Source organism: Manis javanica, unplaced genomic scaffold, assembly GCF_040802235.1.
Source record: "Manis javanica isolate MJ-LG unplaced genomic scaffold, MJ_LKY HiC_scaffold_36, whole genome shotgun sequence".
NCBI lineage: Eukaryota > Metazoa > Chordata > Mammalia > Pholidota > Manidae > Manis > Manis javanica.
This window is the reverse complement of record NW_027332182.1, coordinates 260,344-286,648: the sequence shown is the minus strand read 5'-3', so window position 1 is coordinate 286,648 and position 26,305 is coordinate 260,344.

The following is a 26,305-nucleotide window of genomic DNA, read 5'->3' as shown; positions in this document are numbered from 1 at the left end:
ATGAAACCATAAAACTCCTGGAAGAAAACATAGGCAAAATCTCTTGTATATAAACATGAGCAACTTTTTCATGAAAAAATCTCCCCAGGCAAGGGAAACAGAAGCAAAAATCAATAATTGGTATTATATCTAACTAATGCAGCAAAGGACACATCAGAAGAATAAAAAGGCATCCTACTGTATGGGAGAATGCATTCGTAAATAACATACCCATTAAGTGGTTGACATCAAATTATATAAAAAACTCATGTGCCTAAACAAACAAAAAGCAAATAACCTGATTAAAAATGGACAGAGGATCTGAACAGACACTTCATCAAAGAAAAAATTCAGATGGCCAACAGGCACATGAAAAGGTGCTTCACATCACTAATCATCAGAAAAATGCAAGTTAAAACCACAATGAGATATCACCTCACACCAGTTAGGATGGCCATCATCTAAAAGACAAACAAGAACAAATGCTGGCTAGGATGTGGAGAAAGGGGAACCCTCCCACACTACTGGTGGGAATGTAAACTAGTTCAACCATTGTAGAAAGCAGTATGGAGGTTCCTCCAAAAACTAAAAATAGAAATACTATTTGACCCAGGAATTCTACTCCTAGGAATTTAACCTAAGACTACAAGATTCCAGATTCAAAAAGATATATGCACCCCTATTTTTATTGCAGTACTATTTACAATAGCTAAGAAATGGTAGCAACCTAAGTGTCCATCAGTAGATGAAAGGTAAAGAAAATGTGGTGCATATACACAATGGAATAGTATTCAGCCATAAGAAGAAAACAAATCCTACCATGCAACAACATGGATGGAGCTAGAGGGTATTATGCTCAGTGAAATAAGCCAGGCAGAAAAAGACAAGTACCAAATGATTTCACTCATATGTGGAGTATAAGAACAAAAGGAAACTGAAGGAACAAAACAGCAGCAGACTCACAGAACCCAAGAATGGACTAACAGTTTCCAAAGGGAAAGGGAATGGGGAGAATGGGTAGGAAGGGAGGGATGAGGGTATTAAGGGGCATTATGATTAGTACACACAATGTAGGGGCGGCATGGGGAAGTCAGTATAGCACAGAGAAGACAAATAGCAAATCTATACCATCTTACTATGATTGACAGTGACTGTAATGAGGATGTGCTGGGGACTTGGTAATTAGGGGAATGTAGTAAACACAATGTGGCTAATGTGATTGTATATCAATGATACCATGAAAAATGTACCTTAAAAACTACAACACACTGTGGAAAGAAATTAAAGATATATAAACAAAAAATATTGTAGTAATTTTGAATCTTGTTGTGTTTGTTACAATACCATCATAAGTTTGTAAAAAAGACCACGTTGTATGATTTATTTTGTGTTAATTACTCATATTGTTACATTTTGATATAAAGCAAAAACCTACAACATGTTATCCACAAATCAAGAGATAAAATAAAATATCAATAGTAATGAACATTACTCTGAAGTTAAATATAATAGAAATATTCTATATGTCTCATAAAGATATCTAATTCATAAATAGGGGAAAACAGTCAGGTTTTACTTTATATATGAAAATTTTTAAGGGATGTGGAGAAAGGGCAACCCTCCTACCGTGTTGGTGGAAATGTAAACTGGTGCAGCCACTGTGAAAAGCAGTACAGACGTTCATCAAATTCTAAAGTAGAAAGACCACATGGTTCTCTTGTAGGAATTTACCCAAGAAAAAAAAATCTCTTATTTGAAAAGCTATAGGCACCCCTATGTTTATTGCTGCATTATTTCCAAGACTTGTTCATCAATAAGTGAATCAATAGAGCACTCACAATCACATTTGGTCTGGTGCCCCATGCACACCCAAGTAAACTCTTGAAAATTAAAAAAATAATAGATGAATGGATGAGGTGGATGTGGGACATATATAACATAAAAGTATACAGCCATAAAAAATAAAAAAATGTTGCCATTTGCAACAACATGGATAGATCTAGACAGCATTATGCACAGTGCAAAAAGTCATTCAGCAAAAGACAAATGCTTTCTGATTTCACTTACAAGAGGAAACTAAATATAAAACAAAACAATATGAACAGAACTGTAAAACTTACAGACACTGAGAAGGGACTGGAGTTTACAATGGGTTGTGATAGGTGGGTGAAACTTGTGTAGTGGATAAATAGGAATGAAATATCAATCATAATATCAATTAATCACTGGGATGAAAGTAAAGTATAGTGAATATAGTCAATAATCCTGTAACAAGTTCAAATGTTGACAGATAGTAACTACACTATTTTGGAAGAGCACCTCATAATCTGGACAGTGGTTCATTCACTAATGTATACCTGAAAACAATATAAAATTGTGTGTAAACTATACATCAATAAAAATGAATTAATCAATAAACACTCCTCAGTAAAAACAAATTATAAAATATATTTAATCCTTGGTGAAAGTAATAAAGAAATAGGCATGTTATTACTACTGTAAAGTTTCAAAGAAAACTACTCTGTAGTAAATACATTTTGTTCTTCATCTATCATCAATATAAGGGTATCTTTACTTCATGAAATTCTTTTGATACATTTTTATGGGATAATATATAAAGAAGACAGCATTAGAAATGTTAAGCCAAAATTTTAATGTATTGGAAAAATAAAACACTGTTTCAAAACACAACTTAAAGAAAATTGGCTAGGAATATATGTCCTTTCTGACAAAATTCATAAATCTAGAGGATATTATATTAAGAGAAATAAGCTAGACACTGAAATCCAAACATGGTGAGGTCTCACTTTTATATGGAAACTCAAATAATTAAACTCATAGAAGAGGGTAAAATGGAAGTAACTAGGGGCTAGAAAGAGGGTAAAATGGGCAGGTGATGGCCAAAGGGTACAAACCCTTAGTTATGCAAGATGAATCTTTTCGTAGATTAACCGTACAACACAGTGGCTAGACCTAAAAACACCTTATTACATACTGAAGTTTGCTCAGGGTGGGGTGAGTGAGGAAACCTCCAGATGCGATGGATGTGTCTGCGGCCTCATGGTGATGAAGGTTTCATGGGTTATTCTGATCCCCAAGGTCATCGAGTTGTATAAATCAAATGTTATGTCCATCATACCTCAGTAAAGTAATTTCTTAAAATTCGGTAAAACAAACTATTAGAATTAATATAATTCCAATTACAGAATTTATTACATCATGAAAAGAAATTACCATTAGGAAATGATGTTTAAACATAATTTACATGACCAAAAATAAACACTAAGAAATTCTCTACTGAAAATTCACAGGTCTTTACCCAGAAGCTGTACTACAAAAATTAAACACCTACTTAACTGAAGCATATACTTTTTCCAGGACTCAAAAGTTGAATTCAAGCATAGTCATACAAGAAGATTTAATGTTTTTCCTAAAGTTTACACTGAAAGTGCAAAGGCGAAGCATAACAAAGTCTTAAATTCAAAGGGTTAAGATCACTTAAAGATGCTGAGTAATAAAAAAATCTGGGATAATTATATAATCCATTACTAAAACTTCTTATACACAGAAGAAATTACTGGATCAGTGAGACACACATAGATCAGATGAAAGAAGAGAATTCAAAAACTGACCCACTAAGATACAGATAGTAGGTATATAACAAATGTGCTAACACAGAGACATGAGAGAGTAGACCATCCTCTTAATAAATAATGGTGAATCAATCTGATAATACTGTGTAAGTAATTATTCTTGACCTCTATCTCCAGTCATGCTTAAAAGGAAGACAATAGTAAAAGAATATAGAAATGTAAATAGCAAAACAATGAACCATCTAGAAAACACCAGAAATATATCATCATGACCTTATGGTTAGGAGTTTTTTGACATAAAAAAGAACCAGAATTCAACACACCACTCACCCCAAAGGAAAGATCCACTGGGCAGAAAATAAGTACGGACACAAAGGCACAGAACAACACACTAGAATAGATGGATCTAATAGACATCTCTAGACTCTACATCCAAAAGCAACAGGATATACATTCTTCTCAAGTGCACATGGAATATTCTCCAGAATAGACCACATACTAGCTCACAAAAACAGCCTCAGTAAATTTCAAAATATTGAAATTCTACCAAACAATTTTTAGACCACAAAGGTATAAAACTAGAAATAAATTCTACAAAGAAAACAAAAAGGCTCACAAACACATGTAGGCTTAACAACATGCTTCTAAATAATCAATAGAACAACGAACAAATCAAAATAGATATCAAGGAATATACAGAAACAAATGACAACAACAACACAAAGCTCCAACTTCTGTGGGATGCAGCAAAAGCAGTCTTAAGAGGAAAGTATATAGCGATCCAGGCACACATGAAGAAGGAAGAACAATCCCAAATGAATAGTCTAATATCAAAATTACTGAAACTGGAAAAAGAAGAACAAATGAGGCCTAAAGTCAGCAGAAGGAGGGACATAATAAAGATCAGAGAAGAAATAAACAAAATTGAGAAGAATAAAACAATAGCAAAATTCAATGAAACCAAGGGCTCATTCTTTGAGAAAATAAACAAAATAGATAAGCCTCTAGACAAACTTATTAAGAGAAAAAGAGAATCAACACAAATCAACAGAATCAGAAATGAGAATGGAAAAATCATGAGAGACTCCACAGAAATACAAAGGATTATTATAGACTACTATGAAAACCTATATGCCAACAAGCTGGAAAACTTGGAAGAAATGGACAACTTCCTAGAAAAATACTACCTTCCAATACTGACCAAGGAAGAAACACAGAAGTTAAACAAACCAATTAAGAGCAAAGAAATGGAAACGGTAATCAAAAAACTAGCCAAGAACAAAACCCCGGGGCCGGACGAATTTACCTCGGAATTTTATCAGACACACAGAGAAGGCATAATACCCATTCTCCTTAAAGTGTTCCAAAAAATAGAAGAGGAAGGAATACTCCCAAACTCATTCTATGAAGCCAACATCACCCTAATACCAAAACAAGGCAAAGACCCGACCAAAATAGAAAATTACAGAGCAATATCCTTGATGAATGTAGATGCAAAAATACTCAATAAAATATTAGCAAACAGAATTCAACAGTACATCAAAAGGATCATACACCATGACCAAGTGGGATTCATCCCAGGGATGCAAGGATGGTACAACATTCGAAAATCCATCAACATCATCCACCATATCAACAAAAAGAAATACAAAAAACCACATGATCATCTCCATAGATGCTGAAAAAGCATTTGTCAAAATTCAACATCCATTCATGATAAAAACTCTCAGCAAAATGGGAATAGAGGGCAAGTACCCCAACATAATAAAGGCCGTATATGATAAATCCACAGCCAACATTATACTGAACAGCGAGAAGCTGAAATAATTTCCTCTGAGATCGGGAACCAGACAGGGATGCCCACTCTCCCCACTGTTATTTAACATAGTACTGGAGGTCCTAGCCACTGCAATCAGACAAAACAAAGAAATACAAGGAACCCGGATTGGTAAAGAAGAAGTTAAACTGTCACTATTTTCAGATGATATGATACTGTACATAAAAAACGCTAAAGTCTCCACTCCAAAACTACTAGAACTGATATGGGAATACAGCAAAGTTGCAGGATACAAAATTAACACACAGAAATCTGTAGCTTTCCTATATGCTAACAATGAAAGAACAGAAAGAGAAAACAGGAAAACAATTCCATTCACAATTGCATCAAAAAGGATAAAATACCTAGGAATAAACCTAACCAAAGAAGTGAAAGACCTATACCCGGAAAACTACAAGTCACTCTTAACAGAAATTAAAGGGGACAATTAAAAATGGAAACTCATCCCATGCTCATGGCTAGGAAGAATTAATATGGTCAAAATGGCCATCCTGAACAAAGCAATATACAGATTTGATGCAATCCCTCTCAAATTACCAGCAACATTCTTCAATGAACTGGAGCAAATAATTCAAAAATTCATATGGAAACACCAAAGACCCCGAATAGTCAAAGCAATCCTGAAAAATAAGAATGAAGTAGGGGGGATCTTACTTGTCAAATTCAATCTCTACTACAAAGCCATAGTAATCAAGACAGTTTGGTACTGGCACAAGAACCGAGCCACAGACCAGTGGAACACATTAGAGACTCCAGACATTAACCCAAACATATATGATCAGTTAATATTTGATCAAGGAGCCATGGACACACAATGGGGAAATGACAGTCTCTTCAACAGATGGTGCTGGTAAAACGGGACAGCTACATGTAAGAGAATGAAACTGGACCATTGTCTAACCCCATACACAAAAGTAAATTCAAAATGGATCAAAGACCTGAATATAAAGCCATGAAACCATAAAACTCTTAGAAAAAACATAGGCAAAAACCTTTTAGACATAAACATGAGTGACCTCTTCTTGAACATATCTCCCCAGGCAAGGAAAACAACAGCAAAAATTAACAAGTGGGACTACTTTAAGCTGAAAAGCTTCTGTACAGTGAAAGACACCATCAATAGAACAAAAAGGAACCCTACAGTATGGGAGAATATATTTGTAAATGACAGATCCGATAAAGGCTTGACGTCCAAAAGATATAAAGAGCTCACACACTGCAACAAACAAAAAATAAATAATCCAATTTAAAAATGGACAGAGGAACTGAACAGACAGTTCTCCAAAAAAGAAATACAGATGGCCAACAGACACATGAAAAGATGCTCCACATCGCTAATTATGAGAGAAATGCAAATTAAAACTACAATGAGGTATCACCTCACACCAGTAAGGATGGCGGCCATCCAAAAGACAAACAACAACAAATGTTAGAGAGGCTGTGGAGAAAGGGGAACCCTCCTACACTGCTGGTGGGAGTGTAAATTAGTTCAACCATGGTAGAATGCAGTATGGATGTTCCTCAAAATGCTCAAAACAGACTTACCATTTGACCCAGGAATTCTACTCCTACAAATTCACCCTAAGAATGCAACAATCAAGTTTTAGAAAGACAGATGCACCCCTATGTTTATCACATCACTATTTACAAAGGCCAAGAATTGGAAGAAACCTAAATGTCCATCGGTAGATGAATGGATAAAGAAGATGGGGTAAATATACACAATGGAATACTACTCAGCCATAAAAATAGGACAAATTCTACCATTTGCAGCAATATGGACGGAGCTGGAGGGTATTATGCTCAGTGAAATATGCCAAGCGGAGAAAGAGAAATACCAAATGATTTCACTCATCTGTGGAGTATAAGTACAAAGGAAAAATTGAAGGAACAAAACAGCAGCAGAATACAGAACCCAAAAATGGACTCACAGATACCAAAGGGAAAGGGACTGGGGAGAATGGGTGGGTAGGGAGGGATAAGGGGGGGAAGAAGAAATGGGGTATTAAGATTAGCATGCATAGGTGGGGAGGGAGAAAGGGGAGGGCTGTACAACACAGAGAAGACAGGGATTCAACAACATTTTGCTATGGTGATGGATAGTGACTGTAAAGTGGTTTATAGGGGTTCCTGGAATAGGGGAGAGCCTATTAAACATAATATTCTTCATGTAAGTGTAGATTAAAGAATAAAAAAAAAAGAAAGAAAAGGGGGATTACTCCTTTATAGGATAAAACTAATGGTAATTCAAAGATTAACACATGCTTTAAATATCCTAATTTTGATCACTCAAAGGGTGTCAGATGGTAGGCTATGGAGGTACACTTTTCTGATAGTATTCCTTTCTCTTAAAAAAAAGAAAAAAAAAGCACTTCCTGTGTGGTGACCTCCAATGAGTTCTACACAATGGTATAAAGAGCATATGAAAGTGTGGGCAAAGGGTCTTTTTGTGTTTATACAGAGGATCAAAGCCTAATTTGGCTACCCAGAAAATGAAATAAGTTACAATATGAAGAAGAACTTCCAACATCAGCACTCTCTAGAAGACTCATACCAGAAGATGATCATCAAAACACCTCAAAAAAGATGCAGGTGATGCTTCAGTTGTAGCTGCGTCCATCCCATCATTTCCTGGACTTGCCATTGGAATGAAGAAGGAGATATCTAAGCTGGCCTGTGCATACAGTAAAACAACAAATTTGACTGGATCTATACTGTTGGAACTCAATCAAGAATTAGGAGAAGTGCAAGTTGTAGCGCTCCAAAATCTTATGACTACAGACTATCTACAGTTAAAAGAACATATGGGATGTGAACAGTTCCCAGGAATGGGTTGTTTTAATTTGTCTGATTCCTCTCAGACTGTTCAAGTACAGTTGGACAATATCCATCATATCATAGACAAATTTTCACAAATGCTTAGGGTGCCTAACTGGTTTTCTTGGCTTCACTGGAGATGACTGGTAATTACAGATCTGCTTTGGTTATATAACTATATTCCTATTATGTTAATGTGTGTGCACCATGTAGTTAGTAGTTTTAAGCCTATACATGCTTAAGTTACTCTACAAGAAGATATGTCAAAGAAATAATCAATCCTCCCATGTTTTCTTCCACCTGCTACCTCTATAGCTTTTCTTCTTCCTTCCTAATTACAACCCTTAAATAGAATTTGTGCCTCATATCAAATTTACCGAGTATCATAACTCCTTCAAGTGGTAAAGATACCTCAAGACAAATGCTGGGCATAGAAGCCACAGAGTATAAATCTGCAAAGAAGTAAAAAGCTAACCTTTTCAAACAATATGGCTTCTCTCTCACTTACCAACTTTACATCTCCCTGTATGGCCCCGGAAGATGACTGGTTAGCCAGAGACGGGTAAGATTCCTCAAGGGAGGACCAACTAAGACAGGCACAGTCGCAGGGGGGCCATCAGGTGAGAAATTGGGGATCAACAGAGGTGAGGCTTAGAACCTCACCCCCCCTCTTTTGAGAGAAATCTTCTGCATCTGTGTATGTTTTAATACCCTTGTCTAGCTTGGATTAGCACATAGTCTACAGGCACACATACATTTACTCTCTTACTAAACTAAACTATGTTTTCTACCTTTATCTTGCATCTACCTACCACTTCAGCATTTTATTAAAAATAAAAATAATTATAATAATAAAGGGAGAAATGTGGGATCCACATGTAAATCAAGTATAAAAATCAAACGAATATTCATATTTGACCTGATTGTTTATAGTTCATAATGAGTGATCAAAACCGAAAGTTTCTGTGATGACTGTCCTTATACTGTTCACCACAGTTCACTTCTTACTGGCTTCTATGCCCAGTAAGAACTTATTCACTATGTAAGAATTTGTTCACCATGTAAGAACTTGTTCGTTATGCTTCAGAAGATTGGAGACTGACAAGAATTAGGCTTGAGATAGATTAATGATTGTGCATTGAGCATTGACTCCCCTATACCGAATTTTATTGTTGTTAACAACCATTTGATCAATAAATATGAGAGATGCCATCTCAAAAAACAAAACAAAATGAAAAAAAAAGAACCGGCTGTCATAATATTAGTAATGATAAATTGATATATATTAAATTTGATTAATTTTGAAAGATACCACAAAAATACAGAAAAATAAGAAGCCACTCAAGGACAACCTACACGAAGCTGCATAAATGGAATTGGATTAAATATTTCCTTTTAGCTCTTTGGGCATAATGAACTGACATATATTTGGGTATTTTCTCTAAACATCTCTTTTCCTTCATGACTAGAAGCTCAATGTATTAGAACAACACACACACACATACATACACTTAGAGATTTACATAATCAATCCACCAATACTTCAGAATCTTTCAAACCTTGTGAGACCAACCTTCTATTTCTCATGTTTAGAATGTCCAGAAAACAAGGAGACAGATATTCATTAAAGTAAACATGTTATATGCATGCAATTTCTCTACCTGAAACCAATAGCTTAGTATTAAAAAGACAAATTGAATGACTTGTGCATGGATTTTTGATATGTTGTCTCTAGAGCCCCTACAACTTCATGCACTTCACAACCTCAGATTTATGAATGCTAATCACCCATTGTGATGTACAAAAATAAGCTACCTGCATCATTTTGCTGAAGGAGAGCAATTGTACATTCTCCTGTTATTTGTAAATTCCACTTCAGCCCGCTAAGTCCATATTATATTTCACAACTCTTTTCTTGTAAACTATTGTCCTGGGAATACTGATATTTCATCTCCTTTATTCGTACTGGGTGAATTTGATAAAATTATCCAGGTTCTTTGTTTTCAGCATTGTAATTGCATATTGCTTGTTTTAATAAAAAATATTTTACCATTAAGTATCCACTTATGAAACCTGTATTATCTATTCCTAGTTCCTTCATATGTATCTTTTTAAAATAATTGCATCACCAGTTATTAGGATGTCTTAAACTGCAAGCTACCTGATGGTAAAAAGGGAAGAATATTTAGAAACCCTACATTATCCTTTCCAGAATATCAGCATTTGCAGAAGGATTTATCAAGTGTCCTTAGGATATAACAATATGCAGCCGCCAAGAGAAACCTGGCTCCTTCCTTATTTGAAATTTAATTCATTTACTGCTGCACTCATCTCACCTTTTAGAAAATGTTCTTTAGCTATGGAAATATTGCTTCTTACAATATTCATTCCTGGAGATAGTCTAAGACTGCACCATATAAAGAGCCAGAACCCAACCTCTTGCTACACACACATACACCAAATTTACTCCTACACACAGAGCAAATCATCCTTAGGAAGAAATGATGCCTGAGCAGACACCTTCTATAAAATGTGGGATAAATGAAGAAATAAAAGACTCCAACTCAGATCTTCAGTAAGGAGGCATATCACTAAGGGACTAGAGCACAGACCAGCCTGCCCTGGGTCTGAAAAAACTCACAGTTTAGAGGTTTTAAGGCTATTAGTGAAGATAATAGGTTTTTCACTTGTAGCACTGGCCAAATGATCAGGGAGTCTCTAGAACTCTCTTCCAGTCTAGAGGCTCTGGTGAGTGCTAATGTTTATATCACCCCACACTCATTATTGGTTCTGTCTCCAACATTCCCTGGCATTTTCTCTTAAACCCACTCTGACCAGTCAATGTCCCCAGTACTGCACCATATGCCTCTCATCAAGGCATGAGTAGTTAGAATTAACTACTTCAAATTGTTGATTCTAGTAGTTGTTTTCAGTCCACATCTTACCTAGCCAATCACCATCAGAATATCAGCATGCCAGTTACTCCTATCACATTGGAATATCTTCTGAAATTCTCTCCCAGAACAACACACATTCCTGATTTGTCAGAGCTTGAAACCTTCAGAGCACCTGCCCTTAAATGTTTGCAACCCAGGAATAGACAAACAACCAAATAAATATGGAAAAGGATTGGAAAACTCAACTGACAATATAGATGAGCAAAGCCCAATAAGCACATGGCAATAATTCCCCCCAAACTATACTTACACAGTCAAAAAATAAGATTAAAAATGTTGAATTTGGCAAGGATGTGCTGCAACAAGAACTCTCATTTCCCTTTGGTGGCACTGTGAGAAGATGCAACAATGTCTCTTTAAATTAATAGCTGTTACTTAACAAATAAACATACATGCAGAACAATTCTATTCCTAGGTATTGACCAATGGAAATAAACCCATTTAAATATAAGGCTTTTAAAGAATATTCATAAAATACCTCTTGTAATAGCCCCAAACTGTAAGCTTCCCCTGTATCTGTCAGAAGAAGAATCAACAAATTCTTGTACATTCCCTCAGTGTCTTACTACTTAGCCACATTTAAAAAAAAGAAAAAGAAAAGAAAACTCTAAGGTGTCAGAAACAAACATAAAAATTATTTGGACTGGAAAAATAATATGGTAACCTCCAAATATATGAACATCAGACCAACTATTCTGGAAAAGAATCCCTAATAGTTGTTGCTTATGAAGGGTAGATATAGAGGGTGGCTGAGTTAGGGCATCAAGAATGTTTTGTAAAACAATTCCCTGATAATGGATTTGCACAGAACATGTGTATGTATTTTTGAAAACCCATCAAATGATAAACTTCTAATGTACCAATAATAAAGGTTAATACAAAATGGTCATATGCCAGAATGTAAACGACAAACTATAAATCTACTGGAGGTGTTTCAAGATGACAGAATAGGAAGACCTTAAATTCACCTCCTCCCATGAACAAAATAAATTCACAGTTTCACATGGAATAATTAACCACTGATAAAGACCTCAGAACTATATGAACATCACCTCCACAGCAAAAGACAAAAGAGATACATCAAGGTTAGGAAAGGCACAGATAAAGTCTTTCATTGAACCCCATCCAGATGCACTGACCCTGCACACAGAGGGATCCTCAAATATGGCACCTCCATTTGAAGGGACTGCATTCCACATCAGACATGCTGACCCAGGTTTGGCACCAGAAAGACAGGTCACTCATATGTCTGGTTTGAAAATTAACGTGGATTGAGTCCAGAAAAATTATAGAACTGTAGGGAGCAAAAATTCTACTCTTGAAGGACTTGTGAGCAGACCCTTCCACCCTGAGCTGCACTGCAAAAGCAGCAGAGTGAAAATTGTTGAGACAAAATGCAAGGGAGACCCACGTACTCATTTTAAAGGCACTTCCAGAGAGGCAGGGAACTGCAGGGTCTTAATCCAGGGATGGAAGCCCTGGTAAACTGTATGTACTCACTGTCATCCTACCACTCCATGGATGGAGCTGACAGCCACCATTTTTGTTACCCTTCCCCTGGCTACTAACACCAGGGGTGCTCTTTCCACCACCAAATAGAACTGGGTTGGGTAAGTGCCCTGCTCATCCCATGTGAGCAGCCGCTGAGTGTCAGATGTGTGCCCCACATCCCATCCATCCATGCAGAGACAGAGCCACATGAATGATGGAGGAATGACACAAGCCCCCTCCTCCAGGCTCAATAATGAAGATGCATGACCCATGAAACAAATGTTTGCAAGGTAAACACCATTAAAATTAAAATCTTCATTCCTGTGAGGGATTCTGTGAGGAAACTGGAAAGGTAAGCCACTGCCTGGGGGAAAAAGTGCCAAAAAAACATCTGCTTGAAGACCATACCTAAAAATATGTACTTAAAATTACACAAAGAAAACTCTCTCACTAAAAATTGTGCCAAGAACCTGATCACTCCCCTTACCAAAAATCATGTAAACTTAAATAAGCATATAAATAAATGCTCTGTATTATCTGTCATCACAGAAATATAAATTAAAACAACAATGAAACACCCCTGCACACACACTATAAAGGCCCAAATCCAGAAAACTGACAACACCAAATGCTGTCAAGGAAAATGAGCAACCAGAGCTGTCACCCATTGTTGGTGGGAATACACTATCGAGTGTCACATTGGAAGCGTGTTGTTCCTTACAAAACTAAAGACACACTTACCATATGCTCCAGCAACTGCACTCAGTATTGTCTGAAGGGATGTAAAAATTTTGTCCACACAAAAATCTGGACAAGGATACTAGCACCAGTTTTATTCTTAATTCCCCCAATTGGAAGCAACCATGATATTCTTCAGTAGGTGAAGGGACAAATAAACTCTACAACATCCAACAACTGAAATCTGCCATCACTAAAAATAAATGAATGACCCCATTTGTCTCTAATGGAAGTTGACCCTTCAATGCTGGGAGTGCCGTCTGTTGAATGTCCCTGATAGAAATAAAAACAGAGCCAAGCAAAGTGGTCATAGAGGAACATGTTCCAAACAAAACACAGATAGAACATCAGAAAACAATCATCAGTGAAATGGAGATGAGTGATTTACCTGAACAAAGGTTTGTATAATAATTGTGATAAAAAGCTCACCCAACTTCGAAGAAGAATGGATAAACAGACTTAAGACTTCCACAATGTGATGGATAATATAAGAAAGCACCGAGGAAACATCACAGATATGAAGAATACAATAACTCCACTGAATAATACACTAGAGGGGGTCAACAGAAAAGTAGATGAAAGGATCAGGGAAACTGAAGATAGTGTAGGAGAACTCAGCCAATAAGAGTAGCAAGGAAAAATAATGAAAAAGTGAACATAAGTTGAAGGACTTAGGGCACAAAACAAGTGGACCAACATTTTCATGCCAGGGGGCTCAGTAAAAGAAGAGAGAGAAAAAGGAGTAGAAAACTTCTTTAAAAAAGTGGCTGAAATTTTCCCTAACCTGGGGAAGGAAACATATTTTGTTATCAGGGAAGGCTAGTGAATTCTAAACAAGATAAACCCAGGGACATACAAGGAAGTACCTGAAAATTAAATTGTCCATAGTTCTAAACAGAAAGCAGGTGTTTTACCAGAAATGTTGCAGGCTGGAGGAGAGTGTCATGATATATCCATATTAGAGAAAGCATTAAAATCTTCAAACCTAGAATAATCTACCTAGCAAAGTGTTCCTTAAGAATTGAAGATTAGACAAAGACTTAACAAAACATGTTAAAGGTACAGGAATTTGCAGGTGACCCAAGAGCGTGGTGTAGGAAGACCATAAACCACTGCCTTCCGTGGACCCACCACACCTGCACACACACATAGAGAAATTCCTCCGGAAGAATAACTGATGGCTCGTTGGCAGTTTCTGTGCAACAAAAGTAAAGGAACCACAGAGAGGAGAATAGGAGAGACAGAACCATTCTTTATCTACATTCTCCTTCCTTCTTGATAATGTTGGCAGTAGCAGGTGCTGTAGCTGTTCTGCTAGTGCCGTGTTAGCATGGTCCTTGCCCCTGGCCCCCAGCCGCTCCAGCGGTCCCCAAACCTGGCCAGAGTACAACATGCCCCGAGTGGTTCTATATATGCCTACCCTAGGCCTAGACATTCCAACAGGGTGGGATACGGCACATTCCAGAAACACAAAAGCCTAAACAAGGCCCTGCTGTTCCAACATATCACCCCCATTTTGACATTCCCTGAGATCCCACACATTTGATAGATTCAGCAATAGCTATTCCATCGTGGTGGCCCTCTCATGGAGCCTCCTGGGATTCCCGGTTCCACTACTTCTCCAGCTACATTGATCTTCAAAGGCAGACTGGAGCAGGATACCAAGAATGCCCTGCACAGAGCACACCAACTCCAACTCCAGGTGAATCATCAGCGTTACCCAAGAAAGGCGAAATCTCAATAGATGCAGAAAACATGTTTGACATAATCAAGATCAATTTATGAAAAAAACACTCAATAAAGTGGGTGTTGAAAATACTTATGTGTGGAAGGGAATTACCATAATATTTGTCAATGTCATAAGCTTTTTTCTGATTGTGTGATGAGAATTATATACACACCCTTCTGTATATCTTAGGTAAAGTCTCTTATTGGATATATTATTGCAAATACTGTCTAAATATCTGTGGTTTTTTTTGTGATGAGTTGTTTATTTCTTCTTTTGGCATCAAGGCAAAACTTGCTTGGAGAACACAAAATTGAGGAATATTTCAGTAAATAACAAATAATGTATTACACCAAATAGCAAAGGTTTCAATAATGACAAAACATAAAACAAATGATTGAAATTTGTTTAACTTGTTGAAATTGATTAACTTAATGAAAATATTATGAAGTATGAAGAGGTAAGAGACTCATAGATGTTATCTTTTAACTGTGACTATTCACGTATCTGTTTCTGGGAAAGCCAAGTCAATCCTGGAGGGGACTCCAGATCCCTGAGCTCTGAAAACATGATTCTGCTCTTTACCTGGGGGCCTCAAGGCCCAGAGCATTCTCTGATAATTCTGGGATCTGTGAGCTGCACCTGTAAAAGTGGGAACAAAAGGGCCCAATGAGAAAGGCTGGAACTTGAACTTGAGGTTACCGTGTATATCTCTGATGATTTCTTTTCTCAGCTCCTGGGCTACCCCTCAGTGGGCAGAAGTGCCAAACAACTTGATGATTTCCCACAGAAGAGAATCTCCTTTTGATAGAAAGAAGGGGTTCTCTCTAATACTTTGTCCATGATCTCAGCCTTCCTGTAAATGTTACATATCTGAAATGTTCATCTCACACTTCTACACACTTTGGGAAGCTACTTCTAGATTTCTAAGAAGTGCATTCCCTTCTCAGAAATGTTCTCTCAGGTTGAATTTTATGTTCTTGATGTGATTCAGGCAGGATTTTAGGTACTTCCTACTCATTACATGTTTGTAATTATTACTCTGGTTTTCATCATTCTAAACAAAAAACAGAGAATAGATAAGGATAAGAATAAGTACATCTATTTCAGCAGGAAGAAATAATAAATCATGAAATTGATAATCCCTACAGAAAATGTCATTTTTTCTAGATTTTGAAATCACTTCTTTTAACTTGCAATAGACCTTAAATTTAAAATATTAAAACCTGTCACTGAAATATAAATAAAACTTTTAAAACCCTAGAAAATATAATTGTTAATATAAAAATGAATAAACATATACAATGAAGGCAGAAATTAGCTCAAATAGTTTCTTTAATATATTTCACATATGAATATTCAGTTAAGAATATGTCTGTGCAAGATGTAGAGACACTGAAAAGACCTAATATTTAACTTTTACTTATAAAAATTCTTGTTCTAGACAACAGCTTTTTTATTGGTATCATTAACATACAAGCACATGAGCAACATTGTGGTTACCAGATTTCCCCCATTGTCAAGTCCCCACCACATACCCCAATACAGTCACTGTCCATCAGCATAGTAGGATGCTGTAGAATCACTACTTGTCTTCTCTGTGTCATACTGCCTTCCCTGTGCTCCCTACCCCACATTATGCATGCTACTGGTAATGACCCTTTTCCCCCCTTATCCCTTCTTTCCCACCTACACTCCCAGTTCCTTTCCCTTTGGCAACTGTTAGTTGTTCTTGGGTTCTGAGTCTGCTGCTGCTTTGTTCCTTCAGTTTTTGCTTTGTTCTTATGCTCCACAGATGAGTGAAATCATTTGGTACTTGTCTTTTCTACCTGGCTTATTTCACTGAGCATAATACCCTCTAGGCTACATCCATGTTGTTGCAAATGGTAGGATTTGTTTTCTTCTTATGGCTGAACAGTATTCCATTGTGTATATGTACAAACTCTTCCTTAGCCATTCATCTTCTGATGGACACTTAGGTTGCTTCTATTTCTTGGCTATTGTAAATAGTGCTGTGATAAACATAGGGGTGCATATGTCTTTTTGAAACTGGGCTCCTGCATTCTTAGGATTAGTTCCTAGGAGTGGAATTCCTGGGTTAAATCGTATTTGTATTTTTAGTTTTTGGATGAACCTCCATACTGCTTTCCACAATGGATGAACTAGTTTACATTCCCACCAGTAGTGTAGGAAATTTCCCCTTTCTCCACATCCTCGCCAACATTTGTTGTTCTTAGTCTTTTCTATGTTGGCCATCCTAGCTGGTGTGAGGTGATATCTCATTATGGTTTTAATTTCCATTTCCTTGATAATTAGCTATGTGGAGCATCTTTTCATGTGCCTGTTGGCCATCTGAATTTCTTCCTTGGAGAAATATCTGTTCATATCCACTACACATTTTTAATAGGGTTATTTGCTTTTTGGGTGTAAAGGTGTGTGAGTTCTTTATATATTTTGGATGTTAACCACTTAGACAACACTTTTTTCATAATGGCTCATAGAAAAGATTTTGCTTTTAGGTACTGAAAAAATTGATTTGGTAGATCAGCATCAGGGATTTTAATTCTTTCACAGATTTCCTAGCTTAATGTTGAGCTTCTTTGTTAAGCCTGTCCTTTTCCACCCAACCAGCATCACAAACAGAATGCTTTTCCCTGAAGCAGACCTGAGGGCTTACTCCCTGGTCTGATTCCCCAGGTCCTTGACTGGCAGCTGCCCCTCCTGGTCTGCTCCCTCCTCCTCCTCTCCTGGGAGTTCTTGGAATGACTCAGGGGAGACCCCAGAGCCTCAGAGTAGCAACCATGTGCCTTTTCTTAGAGAGCCATGAGGTGGTCTCCCTCAGTGAGAGGATAAGTGAGTTTCCTCAGTTTGGGTGGGATAGAGGCCTAATGCTACTTCCCATCACAATAGGTTAGAACAAATCTTCCTGGATGAAGAGAATCTATGAAGACTCAAGAGTTCAAGTAACATGTAAAATTGCTGTAATAAGGAAACAATCTCATTTATAGCAAAGTTTTTCAGAGATTAAAGCATGACCAAAGTGTAAGTAACCTTTATTTAGCACTTTGGATAGGACAAAATACTCCTTGCCTATAGAAAGAATTATTTTTCTAACATATAATCCAATTGAATGGTTAGGCGTGATCCTTTCATCTGATATGTAGATATGTAGACCTGGCTTCAAAACTTATATTTACTCTAAAATGATTATGAGTTTCATTGTAAATTTCAATTATTCCATCTCAGATACAATTAAAAGAGAAAAATCAAAGAGTTAAAAATGATGGTTGTGAGAGTAAAAGCAGACACACAAGCACACACATGCAGGCAAGTAAAAGCTCAGTAATAGACACTCAAATAGGAAAGTATAACTAGGAATCAGTATGGATAAAGCCATTTGTCAAAACATACAGAAATAGAGTAAGCAGTATTTGTTCCTTTCCAAAAAGTTCCCAAATATAAAAAGTTATAGAGTAAAGCTAAAAATCAAAACACATCTTTTATATACTTCAAGAACTTGTACTTTTGGTACCTTTGCCCTTGTATTCTTAAGATTATCTTTCAATTTCATTTTTCAGAATAAATTTTGTCAATCTTTTGTATTTAATTTATGAGATAGATAGTGAACATTAAATTTTTATATATTGAAAACATATTCTGATAAGTGTGCTTTTATTTACAAATAAATTAACCTTACATGCAGATCATTCTGTAAGCCAAAAAGGACAATGACCCATGAGCTCTTGCCAATCAAGACTAAATAATGATTAGAAACATTTATCACGATTATAATACAGGAAAAATGTTTCTCTGTGATTATTTATTTTTCTAAGTATCTTTAAAATAGCTTTGGAGAGAAATATCTCCCTGTTACAGAATTCTGTTATAAAAGAGTTTATCTGACAAATGTATCCATATCTTAGAGTTTTTCATATGTGTGTTTTAAAGCACTATTGTCATTACCAGAATATGCTTTATCATCATCAGAGAATTAGCTGTTCTGAGTATTTCATCTCTGAAATTAGTTTTAAATGTAGAATTGCAGTGTGGCCACTCAAACCCAGTGGTTTTATGTAGTGATGCCTCAGTATTTCTTCTGCTACCAAGAGAAGTGGTGTCCAGGATCCACAAAAAGGACACCAGCATGTTCTGTCTCTGCACTCATATGCTCTGGGTCAGGGGCTTCCAACCCCAGGAGACCACAGAGCCTTGGAGCAGCTCGACCTGGGAATGAGCCTGCTCACTATCTTGACAAATTCTGCATCACTGGACAGTCATGATCCGGACTCCAGACACAGTACAGTTTTCTAAGCCAGAGCGATACTTCATGCTGAAATATCCTAGGACACTGAGTTGTATTTGCTGATTTGTATACACATGCAGTCCAGGTACAGGTCAGATTTGGAAATCTATAAATATATACAGCTATTTACAAGTTTATTGTCAGAATTTAATATTTAACTTAATATAAAGAAAGACATATACATTTTATAAATATGCTTATATACACATTGTGAAATAATCAACACAGTTTAGATAATATATTGACACAAGTCGATACCATTTTCCTTTATTTCTGAGATTTTAGTTACAGAGAACAGCTCACTCTTGGGGACCACACCACTGGATGAGATGACCAACAATACAGGGATCACTGAGTTCCTCCTCCTGGGATTATCGGAGGACCAGAAGATGCAAACCCTACACGGCATCCTGTTCCTCATGGTCTACCTGGCAGCCCTGTTAGGAAATGGACTCATTATCACGCTCATCACTTGGGATCCTCAGCTTCACACACCCATGTACTTCTTCCTGAAGAACCTGTCACTCATAGACCTCTGCTACATCTCTATCACTGTTCCTAAATTTGTTCTCAACTCCCTGATGAACAAGAACACAATATCCTTCCTTGGATGCATCTTCGAGGTGCTGCTCCTTGTGACTTTTGCTTGTTCTGAAATAGCCATCTTCACAGCGATGTCCTATGACCGCACATAGCCGTCTGCCATCCCCTGCACTATGAGACCATCATGACCAAGGGGGCCTGTGGGCAATGGTGGTGGCTTTATAAATCAGTGGGGGGGTCTCTGGAGCTATGCACATAGCAGCAACATTTTGTAAAACTTTTAGTTCCAATAAGATCCATCATTTTTTCTGTGATATCCCTCAGATTATTTTGATCTCAGACTCCAAAATGAATATAAATGAAGCATCGGTGACTGCATTCACTGCAAGTATTGCACTGGTTTGTTTTCTCTCTATTTTATATTCCTATGTGCACATCTTCTCTGCTGTCTCAAGGATCTCCTCCCTGGAGGGCAGGTCCAAAGCCCTCTCCACCTGCCTCCCTCACTTGGCTGTTGTGACTTTGTTTCTTTCAACAGGTGCCAAGGCCTACCTGAAGCCAGCCTCTGAGGTGAGGTCAGACCGAGAAATCACTGTCTGTGTTTTACACAGTGGTGCATCCATCATTGAATCCCATCATTTACAGCCTTAGAAATAAGGACATAAAATTTACTTTAGGGAAAGTCCTTGAAATTGTAGCATTTAAGTCAAGTTAATTATATCCAGGTTGTATAGAAAGAAGTTTCTCTTTAGTCTCAAGTTATTTTCTTTTAAAATTTTACAATTTATGTGGTAGGGACATATCTTAAAATTAACAAATTGCTTTAGCCACTTGGGATTAGGAATAGAGCTGACATTGAAGAATGTTCTTCAGACAAATGGAGAAAGCACAGATATCACTGGAACATGATTATTGTGTATGTTTTTGGCAGTGGCTAATAAAGTCTATTTAGCAATATTAATAAAAAGATTACAAAGAAATCTGACTTCCCAGTTGAAATGCCAACATGAGTATACTTACATTTTCAAAAATCATTGCATCAGCTGTGTTCTTTACAAACAAAATCCAATGAAATTGGAACAACCTGGGCCTCCACAAAACATAAAGATTCTATAATTTAGAAAATAAAATTTCCCTATATATTTCCTAGATTTGGGGTGATCTTAGTGCTGTATCGTTTCCTGCCCAATGAAGCATGTCCACCTGTTCCCAGAATCTCAGTGCGCACAGAGGGGCCCATGTATGAACCCCTGGTTCTTGGTATTCAGACTTTTAGACTGAGATATTCCATTTTATCTTCATCATATAATAATGAAGTTTTTCTCCCCCTTGCAGGCTCATGTGTAATTAGAAACGGCAGGGCTGGGAGGGTGGAGGGAAGGCTCCTTCCTCCTGTAACTTTGCTTGTTTCTTCCAAACAACAGCCTGGTGCCCAAGCAGGACCCTACACATGATGAGGCTGCAGGCCACTGTGTGCTCTGCTCACTCCCTGCTCCGCATGCTGCTGACACTGCACATTCTGATCTGTCTCACATGCCAGTTTGCTGTGATTCCTTGTCCTGTTTATGTCACTTTGTACAAAAAGCCTCCATTGCACCTCCTTGTGAACATGTAGTTAAGTTCTGGGCCAAGTCTGAGGGGAAGTGACATGAACCTTAAGAGACATGTCCTCATGGTCAGGAGCCCCTTCCTTCTTCCCCCCATGATTTTCATGGAAATGCAGCTGCTGTGTGGGGCCCTGGCGAGCAAGCCCATGAGCCTGGCATCCTGGATATTCACTTAACCAGTGACCCAGCCATTCCAGGAATTTCCAACAGGACCCTGATGCTATAATCTACTTGTGCTCAGGATTTCCTCATCAATGCAATGAAACATATAATATAATTTTAGTATAATAAACACTGGGTAAAAATAAACAAATGTTACCTTATTTTTTGTGTATATTATGTTATGAAAAATTCTTTTCTACATATGAAATACAGGAAAACCTGCCAGTTACATCAACATAGATATTCCTGGACCTCACTTTGTTAAGTGAAATAGAGACAGAGAAAGACAAACGTGTGATCTGAATTTTGTGGCAAATCTAAAATAGTCAAACACACAGAGGAAGAATGTAAAATGGTGGTTGCCAGAGGCTGAAAAGAAAAGACTATGGGAAGGTTATTTTCAAAATGGGCAAACATTCAGTCATGCAAATAAGTAATTCTGGAGATCCATTATAAAGAAATCTATATGTAGCTAACAGTATTCTACACTTAAATGTTGCTAACAGAGTAGATCTTCTTACTATTAAAAAAGAATACTGAAAGGAGCAAGAGGAAACTGACAGCTGATGGTTATGGCTCTGGCCTCAATGATGGTGACAGTGTCATGGCTATACAACTTTCCTCATACTAATTGACTTGTACTCATTAAATATGTGTGGAATTTATATGTCAATCATGCCTGAGTAAACTGATATTTTAAAATATGTATACAAATGATTAGAATGAATAAAGGTCTGTATATTAAAACATGATTCCATTATAAGCAAAATACATTAGAAATTAAAGTATTGTTTACAACAGGACAAAAGAATAAATATTTAGAAATAATCCACCAAAAAAGCACAAGTCTTTATTCTAAAACTATACAATTAAAGAACACCACATAGTGAAAGATACTTTTTTCATGTATACAAAATTTGAATTCATGTTTGCATTAAGTCCACTTCATCAAGAAGTTTTAATGTTCTGTTCAGTTTTTCCATTTCTTCCTGGGTCAGTCTGGGAGAGTGGTATTTTCCTAGAATGCTATCCATTTCTTCTAGGTTGTCCAACTTATTGTCATAGAATGTTTCATAGTGTGCTGCAATAATTCTTTGTATTTCTGTGGTGTCTTCTGAGATTATTCCTTCTTCATTTCTGATTTTGTTTATGTGTGTACTCTCTCCTTTTCTTGATAAGTGTGCCATTTCTATTTTGTTTATTTCCTCAAAGAACCAGCTCCTGGTTTCACTGATTTTTTCTATTCTTTTATTACTTTCTATTTTATTTATTTTTGCTCTGATTTCATTTTGTCACCCCCTTCTACTAATTTCGGCTTAATTTCTTCTTTTTTTTCTAGCCTCTTTAATTACAAGTTTCTAGCTGGTTTTTTTAGATTGTTCTTGTTTTTTGAGGTAAGCCTGCATTTCTATGTACTTTCTTCTTAGAATTGCCTTTATTGCATCCCACAGGTTTTGGGCTGTTGAGTTTTATTTTAATTTTTCTCCATGGATTGCTTGATTTCTGTTTTAATTTGGTCATTGATCCACTGATTACTTCGAAACATGTTGTTAGCCTCCATGTGTTGGTAGGCTTTTTTATTTCTTTGTGCAATTCATTTGTCATTTCATACCAATGTGGTCTGACAAGTTGCTTGATAGAATTTCAGTATTTTTGAATTGATTGAGGCTCTCTTTATCCCCTAGTATGTGATCTATTCTGGAGAACATTCCATGTGCTCTTGAGAAAAACATGCATCCTGCCTCTATTGACAGGAATGTTCTGTAGATGTCTGTTAAACCATCTGGTGTAATGTATCATTCTGTCCATCTTTTCCCTTTTTATTTTCTGCCTGGTTGATCTATTGTTTTGTGTGTTGTTTAAAGTCTCCTAAAATGAATATGTTGCAGTCTATTTTCCCCTTTAATTCTGTTAGTATTTGTTTCACATATGTAGGTGCTCCTGTGTTGTGTGCACAGATATTTATAACAGTTATATCCTCTTGTTGGACTGACCCCTTTATCATTATGTAATGTCCTTCTTAGTCTCATTTTACTTTCTCTGTTTTGAAATCTATTTTGTCTGAAATAGTTACAATACAGTATGTGGAGTGCCTGGGCTGTGGTTTATCTGCACGTGGAAGTGACTGGAAGCAAACAGGCTAGAAGCCTTTCAAGTTTTCAAGAGAATTGTCCTGTAAGGGAAACCAGTCACCCTGACAATTTAATGGACCCAGCATTGCGGTCTGGATTTTCACGGGGAAGAAATGGTTCTATCTTGTTCAATCTGGTGTTACTCTGGGTCAGCTAAACTTATGAGCTAATCTCAACTATAAATTTTGTAATTTTTGTCTGTCAGAAGAAGAAGAGAATCTCTTCTTTCTCTGGCCAAAGAATTGCTAACAAAATCACTAACTCTGACAGGATCTTTGACTTAATGTTACATGTGGAAAAACAACAAAAATAAACAAACAACCTTATTTTAGAATAAGCAAAGGACTTGAACACTAATTTCTCCATAGAAGATATACAAGTGTCCTAGAGGCACATGAAAAGAAGTTCATTATCACTAATCACCAGAGAAATGCAAATCAAAACCACAATGGATACCACTTCACACCCATTAGAATGGCTACTATCAAACAAGCCAAAAGTAAGTGTGGGTGAAGGTGTCGAGAAACTGGAACCCCTTTTCATTGCCGGTGGAAATGGGGACCTGCACAGCCACCATGGCATACTTACGGTGCTTCTGCAAAAATCTAAATGTAGCATTACCAGAGGATCCAGCAATTTCACTGCCAGGCAGATACTCAAAACAACTGGAAAGAGGGACTCAGCTATTTGCACAACCGTGTTCATAATCACAAAGTGCAAGCAAGCCAAGTGTCCACTGATGGCTAAAGAGATAAGCAAAATACAGCAGATACATACAGTGAAATACTATACAGTCTTAAAGAGAATGTCTGACATATGACAATGTAAATAAACCTTGAGGACATAATGCTAAATGAAAAAGCCGGTCACAAAAGGACAAATACTGTATGACTGCATTCATATGAGACACTTAGAGGAGTTGGATTCATATGACAGTAGAAGGTGGCTGCTCAGGGCTTGGGGCAAATGGAGGCTGTTCCCGGCCTATCGAGTTCACAAGACGCCAGAAATTCTGGGAATAGATGGTAAGGGAGATGTTCTTAGAGGACAGGAGGCCACAACTTCCTCCCCCATTGTGCTGACTGGAATGTGACTGGGTGTGCAGATATTTGGGAGCATCTCAGGAGCATGGCATCCTGGACATCCACTGACCCATGACACAGCATTGCACGGGTTTCCAACAGAAATGCCCACCTACATTCCCTCAAAGATACAGACACAAATTTTACATTGCACAAGCAGGAAACTAACACAATGCTGTAAAACAGAGAGCTGAGTTATGATTTAATGATGGTGATACTGAGAAAACTAATATTGATTCAGACAGTCATCATCATTAACAGAAGGGGACAGACATGCAGTAGAATTCTCAGGATAATTCCATTTATAAGAAACATAAAAATATGCATACAAATTGATCATTTGAAGTCAATTTATTGCTTGTCCAGTGATGGATAGCTTAATGACTGAAATGGGACAAAGACGATATACTTAGAATGGATGGATACTTTTTCTTGATTTGGGTTCTGATTAAAATGGTCTGTTAAGCTTGTAAAAATGATCAGGTCATATACTTATGATTTCCTCTTATTGTTATAATTTAATATAATGAAAAAAATCTACAAGTTTGTCCATAAGCCAAAGAAAAAGGAAGAAGGGAATCTCAATGTCAAAATGAGCATCACACTGAAATGAGATATAATGCAAATTATAGTGTTTCTCATTGGGTAAACCTAAGTCATGATCAAAGACAAACATGTGGGTTTCACTTTGCATTTAGAAATTTTACGTGGATGGTAATCAGTGGCCTAATTATTAACTTAAAATTTTAAAAAGAGCACAGGAAATTTATCACAAAATGAGTATAAACAGTGTAAGAAAGATATTATCAGTAAAAAGCAAAGTAAAAGAGCTTACAAATGAAACAAATCCTACCGTTTGCAACAAAATGGATGGAGCTAGAGGGTATTATTCTCAGTGAATTAAGTCAGGCAGAGAAAGACAAATACCAAATGATTTCCCTTATTTGTGGAATATAACAATGTACAAAACTGAAGAAACAAAATAGCAGGAGACTCACAGGTTCCATGAAGGGACTAGTGATTACCAAATGGGAGGGATGGGGGAAGGCAGGTGATGAAGGAGGGAGATGGGGAGAGTGGGGTATCATTGTGCACATGGTGTGTGTCAGGTCACAGGGAAGACAGTGTAGCTCAGAGAAGACAAATAGAGACTGTGGTATCTTACTACACTGATGGACAGTGACTGCAATGCGGTATGGAGGGGACTCGATAAGGGTGAATGTAATAGCCGCATTGTTTTTCTTGTGAAACTTTCATAACAGTGTATATCAATGATACCTTAATAAAAAACTATATCACACACACAAAAAAGCTTACAAATGTTAAACATGGAAATAA